A 10345-nucleotide genomic window follows, 5' to 3' on the forward strand; every position below is an offset into this window, starting at 1 on the left:
TTATAACTTTTGTATATTTCCTATAAAGTTTGGTTGAGTGATTATTATCACTGATAATAACAGTGAAATATTTTCGAAGTATTATATAGCAACATTATATTTATAATCCTTTTTATAAAAATAATTTTCTTGGATTGAGCATCTAGACAAAAAATAAAATAATGCAAATAGTAAAATAATGTCTACAAACAATGAAACTTTTATCTCCCTTTTACAATATTTATATATTTATATCTTACTTCTTATATTGATCCTACAGAATACATTAGTGATGGCATGCATATATATATACACACAAACAATGAAAATTTTATCTCCCTTTTACAATATTTATATATTTATACCTTTCTTCTTATATTGCTCCTATAAAATACATTAGTATTGGCATGTGTGTATATATGCCAATATATATATATGTATTTCATATTCTTTATATAAAATTAGACTTGACAATCTGAGAACAAAATATGTTAAAAATAGAACCAACTACTGCTCGAGATGACATAGTAGGTAGACAAAACAACCATACTTGGGCATTGCCTGAGGTCTGGCTAAAAAGTCCTACAACTGGGGATATACATCAGAGGCCACTTTGAGACAGGCAGCAGGGGTAGAGACACAAAACGGGCTAGTCCCATAACAGCGTGTGGTGGTTGAGAATTCAGAGGGATATCTCGGCTGCAGAGATCCCTCTGAAAAAGTGAGGGGTTCCAGCTCCACATAGGGCTCCCCAATTCAGGATTCCAGTGCCAAGAATAGAAGTCCCCACAACTTCTGGCTGTGAAAAGCAGCAGAGGTTGCGGGTGAACCAGATGGAAGGATGTGGGAGTCACAGACGTTCCTCTTAAAGGGTCCGCACAGGGACTTACTCACTGACAGACTCACTTGCTCTGAGCACCAGTGCTGTGGAAGCAGCTCGAAAATCACCAGGGATATATGGGGAAAAAAATGAATTGTCTGACTTCGGGGAGAAGGCTGAAGGAGCAGTTTTTTCCCAGACAGATGTGCTGGCAGACTCCATTGTTTCTTTGTTGAACCCTTCTCCCTCCTGGTGTGCAGATATGGGGGCTGCCATATCTGAGTTCATCGATCAGTTAACACATGTCACCCTGCCCTATTGATTCCTTCAGAATCTGCCTCACCCAACTTGCAGGCCCACCCAAGCCGCTTCTAGTGGCTTTTCCATACAAATGGCCTGTTTTGGCTCATGGTGCTAACTTTTCTAAAATCTCTCAAAGGTTCACACAACTCAAACAAGAAGCATCTGGCATCGGTGTGCCCTGTATCTCTTGCTGAGCAGCCCCAAGCCCAGCACTAGCAGCAGCTGGTTTCTGTTTGCAGCTTAGCCTCTTGAGGCACCTCCAAGCCTGGTGTGGGTGGTGGCCACCTGCAGATAACTTGATGACTCTTGCCAGGTGGTCCTGGGCAGGGTGCAACCTGCAGCTGAACTTGGCCTGTGGCCCTTGGGCCGGCACGTTCGGTGGTGGCCAGCTTAGACACAACCTGGAGCACTGCCTGGGGCTGCATCTGGAGAACAACACACTCAAAGGGCAGACTGAGCAGGTAGCAGGGGCCTGATAAAGTGAATCCTGCTCTGTAGGGTCAGCAACTCACCTGACAGTCCTCATAACCAATCAGCTCTAGGGTCGATACCTCCTACTGAAGTGCAAACAGCAACCAAGGCTCAAATACAACAGGAGGGCACACGCAACCCATACAAGGCACATCTAGAGCACTTGGCTCCGGTAACCAGGGAAGATTGTGCCACTGGGCTCCACATGACATCTACTATGTAAATCCATTCTACTAAGACCAGAAGACATAGCAGCCTCATACATAGAAACACACACACACACACACACACACACACACGGAGGCAGCCGAAATGGGGAGACAAAGAAATATACCTCAAATAAAAGAACTAAACAAAATAGAGGCAAGCAATCTATCAGATGCAGAGTTCCAAAACACTGGTTATAAGAGTGCTCAATTAACTTAGAAGAAGAGTAGATAAACTCAGTGAGAACTTTAACAAAGAGATAAAAAACATAAAAAAGGAGATAGAAAACATAAAAAAGAACCAGTCAGAAATAAGGAATACAATAACTGAAATGAAGAATACATTAGAAGGTATCAACCATAGATTTGATGAACCAGAGGATCAAATCAATGGTTTAGAAGATAAAGTAACAGAAAACATCCAATCAGAATAGCAAAAAGAAAAAAGGATCTCCCCCAAAAAATGAGGGTACTTTAAGGGGCCTCTGGGACAATAGCAGCATTTTAACATTCACATCATAGAGGTACTAGAAGAGAGAACAAGGAATTGAAAACCTATTTGAAGAAAGAATGAAGAAAAACTTTCTTAACCTGGTGAAGGAATTAGACATACAGCCAAGGAAGTGCAGAGTCACAAACAAGATAAAATCACAGACTCACACCAAGACACATCATAATCAAAATATCAAAGGTTAAAGACAGAGAATCTTAAAAACAGCCTCATGAGAAAAGCAGTTACTTACCTACAAGGGAGCTCACATAAGACTGTCAGCTGATTCCTCAACAGAAACTTTTCAAGCCAGAAGAGATTGGCAAGAAATACTCAAAGTGTTGAAAAGTAAGGAATTACAACCAAGATTACTCTACCCAGCAAAATTGTCATTTAGAATCAAAGGACAGATAAAGAACTTCCCAGACAAAAAAATGCTAAAGTTCATTACCACCAAACCAGTATTACAAGAAATATTAAAGGGACTTCTTTAAGAAGAGGGAAAAAAAATACTACTAATAAAATGGCAATAACTACATGTCTATAAACAATTACTTCAAATGTAAAAGGATCAATGCTTCAATCAAAAGACAGGGTGGCTGAATGGATAAAAAACCAAACCCTTACATATACCTCCCACAAGAGACTCACTTCAGATTGAAAGACACATACAGACTGAAAGTAAAGGAATAGGAAAAGATATTTTATGAAAATGGAAATGAAAAACACCTGGGGTAGCAATACTTATTCCAGGCAAAACGGACTTTAAAACAAAGGCTATAATAAGAGACAAAGAAGGACCTAGTACTCCTACTTCAGGGTAACTCAAAATAATACTTTGAAGTGACATATGAATCCATATATTCACTGAAGCATTATTTACAATAGCCAAGATATGAGGGCAGTCTGGGTGTCTATCAATGGATGAGTGGACGAAAGTAAGTGGTATGTATATACAATGGAATATTACCCAGCCATAAAAAAAGAATGAAATCTTGCCACTTGCAACAACAGAAATGGACTTAGAGGGTATTGTGCTGTGTGGAATAGGAGGAGCAGAGAAAGACAAACGCCATATAATTTTACTTATGTGGAATTTGAAGAACAATACAAACAAACAGAACAGAAATAAACTCATAGATACAAAGAACATTTTGAGAGTTGCTAGATGGGAGATGTGTTTGGGGGTGGATAAAAAAGGGGAAGGGATTAAGAAGCACAAATTTGTAGTTACAAATTAGTCATTGGGTTGTAAAGAACAGCATGAGAAATGTAGTCAATAATATAATAATAATGTATGGTATCAGATGGGTACTAGATTTATTGGGATGATCACTTTGTAAGTCATATAAATGTCTAATCAGTATGTTGTACACCTGAATTAGTATAATATTGTATGCTAACTATAATTGAAAAATATATTTTAAAAGAACCAAAAATACAAGGATAGTGAAAAAGTTAAGTCACTTTAGCATCTCCATTTCGTGTCTATAATACAAAATTAAAAATATAAATACGGCTGTTTGCCATATTTTGAATACAGGAGCAAATGTGGTTTACACATTATTTTTGGGAGTTCACTTTAATGAGCCTCAGGGTAGATAAAATGTACCTTTAATCTACTGTCTTTTAAGGTGAGCCCTTTGAATCACATATTGATGATAGCATGAAATGATCTCAATAAAGCAAAAATTTATTGGAATTAGGTCACATTTCATTTAGAAATTATTAAGGTGAAATTGCTAATTTGGTGTGTCAAAACCAGTTGAATGTTGGGATAGCATAGAAATAATTTATTGGATTTTGATAAGATGGAAGAACAGAGATGGGTAATCATATTCTACATTTCCTGTTTGTGACAAGATAAAACCATGGAACTATTGATCTACTAGGGGAAATAACTATTTTATCAACTTTACTAAACAATACAGAGTCAAAAAATATAATACAACCATTAGTATCCTTCACTAAAGTTTTTATATTTATTTAACTGCTAACTCAGTCATTTTAGTAACATAATGTTTAATGCAGAAGATGTTTTTCCTTTAAATTATATTCACAGGGAATCATTAAGATAGATTTCACTCTTGGGAAAATAAGAAGCTTTTGGGAACTATCTGTAAGTTTCCTTTTGAAGAACACTAGAAGACATTGTGATCAGCCATCTACAAATTTGTGATAGTCCTTGTTGAATCAATTTCAATGTGAGACCTTTAGAGAATAGTTGAAGAAATGTTCTGTTAGGATAAAGATTTAATTCCAAAAGTGAGATGACAAAGAACCACGATATCAAAAGATTCGAGTAAAACAGTTTGCATCTAACTTAGAATTGAAATAAGTGTCAAGTATAAGGGAAAAAATGCAACCATGCTTAATGTTTTATATATATAATATACATGAGGTTCTGCTTAATCTGCTATATATATATTTAACATGTTAGACATATATGATGTTCTATAGGTGGTTTTCATCTTCAAATTATATTGTATAGTAGAAAAATGACATTTAGGCTTCATTTGCATGTACACTTGCAAATGGAAATGAAGAAATGAGAAAATGAATAATTCCAGTTTCAATTATTTTTCTGAAATAGATGAGTGCTTTAAGGAAAACTAATTTTTATTTGAATCTATTGAAAACTGATACCATTCCCCTACTTTTCTTAATATATGTAAAAAGATCGAAGAGTAAAAAAAAATTTTTCTTGGATATATGAGTTAAATAAACATAAGAAATTCTGGGGATAAAAGTTGAGTACTATTAAGCATTATCTGTTAAGAAAATTTTTCTGGGGATAAATTTGAGTATTATTAAACATCACTTATTAAGGAAATTTTTCTCTTAATATCTTCAATAAGTTATTGTATAGATCACAGAGGATTTTTTAATATCAGAAAGCATAACTCTTAAATCTCAAGACTTTTGCTTAAATTTGGATATGCAAAATATTCTTCTGCACTTATACTGTAATATTTTCTATATATAATTAAAAAACATTTTGACACATAATTATTACTATAACTTAGCATTCTTCGAATTAATTTTACATAGAGTTTATTGATTATAGATTCTTGAGTCTTTCTCGTTGTTTGGCTTCACATAATTCCCCAAAATGTTTTGCCTGCAAAACCACTTTACAATGTAATCTACATCACAAACGTTACAAATCTCATCATAGCAGTTTGCCCAAGATTCTGCAAACATTTTTCCAGTGTGCAGTGAAGCAAAGATAACTGAAATACTATACAGTAGATGAATTTGAAATCGAAATCAACCCAAAGACCTACTGGGGTATAGTAAGGCTTTAGACTTGATCAAATAGGAGCTCACAATGTTTCAATAGAGCAAAGAAAAATTCTACACAGACAGGTTTTTCCCCCTCCACATATAATAAAACTTTAATGAAAATCTCTGGAATGATTGTACTGGCCGTGTATAGAGTATCAAATAGTCTATTGGGAATTAATTGTTTCTAAATGTGATATGAAGAAATTTCCTTAGAGTTCCTTCTGTTTTCTAAAGATACTTTTAATATGTGCTATGCTCAATTACAAGATTGTAAAAATGACTTTTCCAGAGTCAGCTCTTTCTTAAGTACTATTCAGATTTTTACCAATAATGAATTCCAGTACTGAGAAAGAGAATTGTATATGAACTGGACTACAATAAATATTTCCACTTCTTATAATCAAAAAATAGAATGGGAAGTGACCATAAAAATAATTTGATTGATTGGTTGATTTTTTACTTAGTCAAATATTTGAGACAGTAAATAAAAAGCTTTGCATAGTAACTCCTAACTTCACTATCTTCAGTCCCCCTACATATGCATTATAGATATTCTGTTTCTCATTCTTTCTCTTCCCATCCAAGGTCCAGATTTGCACCATTTAAAATCAGATTTACCTAAACACATCTGAGATTGAAAGGAAAAGACAAGAAAGTGAGGATTCCTTGAGATTGTTGTCCTGATGATTGGATTGAGATATAACTGTTCACCAATGTGAATTTTTCTCAACTCTATGTCCAGTTCCTTGTTGGAGTGGCCTTTATGCAAAAAGCTTATATACAAGAACACAGTGAGAATCGTAGAAAAATGTCTCTGCAGGTTTGTTTATCTAGCATAGTGGTCCTCAAAGTGTGATCTATGATCCTTTGTGGGTTTCTGAGAGTAGCTTTCAGGAGATCTGAGAGTTAAAACTATTTTAATGGTAATACTAAGACATTATTTGCCTTTTCCACTAACATTTATACTAGTGATACGAAAGCAATGATGGGTAAAACAGCTGGCAATTTAGCACAGAACAAGTATTAGCAACAAGCTATAGTGATATTTACTGTATTCTTCATTACCATACACTTGCATTAAACACACACACACACACACACACACACATATACACTTGCATTAAACACACACACACACACACCTATTTTCTCTTGAGAATATTCTTGATGAAACAGTAAAAATTGTTAACTTTATTAATCTCAATTTCTAAGTACATATCTTTTAAATATTTCTGTGGGAAGAAAAGGGAAGTACGCATAAAGCACCTCTACTACTTACTGATTTATGATTGACCTGAGGAAAAGTCTTCAAGCAATTGTTTGAGCTGCAGGTTAAATTAGCCACTTTTTTTCATGAAATACCATTTTTACTTGAAAGAATGACTGACAGATGGACTATAATTAATCAGAGTTGTATATTTGATACACTTTATCTTTTAAATGAATGTGTCATCTCAAGGAAAAGAACTAATGTTTGTTGCCAGTGAAAATTAGAATTTTGGAAAATTTGTGTCTGTCCCTATGAACTTTATTTCTCCCTAAAACTTAAAAACTTTTCTGATAAGATCTGTGGTAATATTAAACATGTGATTTTTTTTTTTTTATATTGACTAATGGGATGTGTCAACATTTGGAAGATTTATGTATCTCAATAAACTAGTATTTTTCACATGGCAATGCATGATTTTACAAAATCATGCGTAGGTTAAAAAAAGATCCATTCAAGTCATAAGATAGAACATGGAATGTTAATATAATAGAGTATATGGAGTTTGTTAATATGGTTTCAGATTTCACATTACAACTACCCTTTAAAAACTACTAATTGTCAGGTTTTGGTGTAGTAGTAAAGAATACCATTCATGATTGTCTGAAAAGGCAATTAAAATACTCATTCCTTTTCCTCACACATATCTGTGAAGATGATTTTGTTGATAGACTTTAATCAAACCAGCTTTTTCAGTGCTTCTACTAAGTCAGTCACTACAGAGGTTGAAAAATGTAAAACAATGCCACTCAAAACATGACTATTCTGCATTGAGAATGTAATGTATATGTTAACATTCAATCAGTTACTATTGTTATCTTTAAATAAATAACAAAAAATATTTAAAATTTTCTCAGTATTAATTTCTAACAGTAAAATTGCTAGATGTGATCCTCAAAAACAAAAGCTTTTTTGATCTTCAATACATTTTTAAGAATGTAAAGATGTCCTGAAACTCCAAATTTAAGAACTGTTACTTTAAATATTTTAGAAAAAAATTCTAGCTCAAATTAAAGAAAAAATGCCCTCATTTTAATATTTTACAATGTTATCAAATCTAATAAAATAATTTTGTAGCATTTTCTTTGGTTTTCTCATAAACCAAATTTTCTGTTACTTGCCATAAAAATGAAGATATTTTCTTTTCTGTTTCATTCCAAAAGATTTCTATAATTATCATCCTGAAAGATAATATATAATTATGTCAATTATAATGAGAAAGATGTTATAATCAATAGACTAAACAAATTGTCTTTCAAAGTAGTTTTTGTTGGTTTGGTTGTTCTCTTGTTAGAGAAAGTCACTTGTAGTGACAGTATTGATGCCCCAGAGGAGCTTCCACCCTCCACCTGCATTGATGTTGACTGCTAAGGTTCCACAGCTTTAGCCTTTTTGAAGGATTTCCCTTTACTTCCTGAAGCTGCTTGCCCATGAGGTATAAAGGGCCAGCCCCTCAAAGCAAGACATGCCGTAGGCAGGACTTATTCTGTGGTGCAACTCTTATGTTCTAGAGCTTTTCTAGGTTCAGGCTGGAAACCACTTCCTACCTAGCTCTTTCTCCTTCTCTATGGTTCCTTTCACTTTCCTTCAGATTCTTCCTGGGATTAGTCGATCAATAATAATCCTTTAGAGGGTGAGACAAGAATTCTTTGTCTTAGATATCCCACCTTAGACATCCCACTTTAGACATAATCTCATTTGTTCTTTAGGGTGAGGCAGTAGGGAGAGCAGATGGGGCATTTTGGGTTTCTTAGTTGAAATCAGTGGAGTGAGGACATGCCCATTACAACCACTGTTCTTTTATTTTTTTTCCTTAATTACAGCTATAATTTTATAACCTAAATTTCTCTTCATTCAGATGAGGAGCATAAGGGATTCATTATACAAATAAAGTGCCACTATTCGATTGGTGCTAAGGTGCTAGCAGTTTTGCCTATCACTGCTTTTGCATCATTAGTATAAATGTTAGTGAAAAAGGCAAATAATGGTTCTCAACTGGAATGATTTTTTTACATCAGAAGACATCTGGCAATTTTTAGTTGTCATGAATAGGGGATAGGGTACTACTGGCTTTATTGGCTAGAGGCAGGGATTCCACTAAACATCCTGCATGCACAGAACAGATTCCCCCCACTCCTTCCAAATGAAGAATTATTTGGCCCATATTGTTAATAGTGCGGAAGCTGAGAAACCTGATTAAAAATTTAATAAAAAACTCAATACAGTGTTCATTAATTGAGTAAGATCTTTCCACAAAAACTATTTGATAATTCAAATTACAGAAATAGACTTACTTTATGATATCTGTCTTTCTTAGGAGAAGATACAATTATGTCTATTTTATTTTTCTCTTTTTCTTTACACAGCTTATGGAAACTGATGAAAGAAAAGGATCAATTTCATCACTCCCTCCGCCCCCCAACCCCTCCATGCTCCTGAAATTGGCAAAAGTAATGAAAGCAGAAATTCTGTTTTTTAGTTTCAGAGTTCTGGTTTATGTTAAATTAATTTGACTGAAATGACTAGACCAAAAACTTTAAACAAGTACTCTTTCCACATCCCCATGTTTTTATTTAAGAAACAGCACTGGAGAAAATGTTGAAAAGGCAATAGCTTGTGTTCTTAGAATTTTATGGGGCCATTCTCAGCACTGAGTGTATTTGTACTTATAGCACAAAGCCACTGTGCTTACAAGTAGTTCATGAGATAATTTGCTGTAGAGACATTTCTGTTCTGTTTTAAATAAAAACTTATACTTTGAAGTGTTATGATGCACTAACTTTTAAATAATAAAGCATTAATTAATTAGCCTTTGCCTTTGATCTTGAAGGGCTCATGTCGAATACCATGTATTCATCATGGAAATCATGGACTTTCATTTCTTATAAGTGTTAGTGGGCTGCTGGTTGCATCCAGATATTTTTTTTCCTCTAACTTGTTTTTGTCATAATTGTAGGTCCACCACATGCTATCCTTTTGTCTCAAGGCATTTTCAGATTCTTTGAAAAGAAAGACATTTCTTTTTGTTTTTCTATAAAAGATTTTCTACTTCTAATTATTCGTCTTCACTCCATTCTATCCCCAAATCTGGAAGCAAAAATTCCTTTGGTTTTCTTATTCATGAGTGTGTTTATATATGAACTGTCTCACTTTTACAATAAAAGGTTAATTGGCAATGGTCCTTTTGGCTCAAGAGTTTGTATTTTGTTCTCTGTCTCTATTATCTCTCCTGGCTCAAGTTCAAGCATCTCCTTTAGCATCTACTTCTGTGATGTATCCTGTCTTTGCAGGTAAGAACTCTAGGTGTCTGGTTTTAAGCCAAATATTCTCACCGAAAGTAGAATTGGCCCATAAATTCCTTTGATCCTGTTCTTAAAGAAGCACGTTTTCACTTTCTCTGGTTTACTGTGGAATACATACTGAAAGGGTTTAGGTAATGGATAAAGCATGAATATGTTCCAGGCATTTTGAATGGAAACGTACTCTAAGAATTGAATGGTGGTCACATTTTTTTCCTCTGC

General features: G+C 34.3%; 1 long non-coding RNA gene across 4 annotated transcripts in view; it reads left to right on the plus strand.

Moving 5' to 3' along the window:
* The window catches only part of LOC107195979, a 188285-nt gene extending 178280 nt beyond the window's left edge, over positions 1–10005 (plus strand). For all 4 annotated transcript variants that reach the window (XR_003047605.1, XR_001517291.2, XR_001517292.2 and 1 more), the window contains one exon: positions 9191–10005. This is a non-coding gene — a long non-coding RNA (uncharacterized LOC107195979). The remainder of the gene's footprint in view (positions 1–9190) is intronic.
* The last annotated feature ends 340 nt before the right edge of the window (positions 10006–10345 follow it).

Source organism: Pteropus alecto, unplaced genomic scaffold (assembly GCF_000325575.1).
Source record: "Pteropus alecto unplaced genomic scaffold, ASM32557v1 scaffold24, whole genome shotgun sequence".
Taxonomy (NCBI): Eukaryota; Metazoa; Chordata; class Mammalia; order Chiroptera; family Pteropodidae; genus Pteropus; species Pteropus alecto.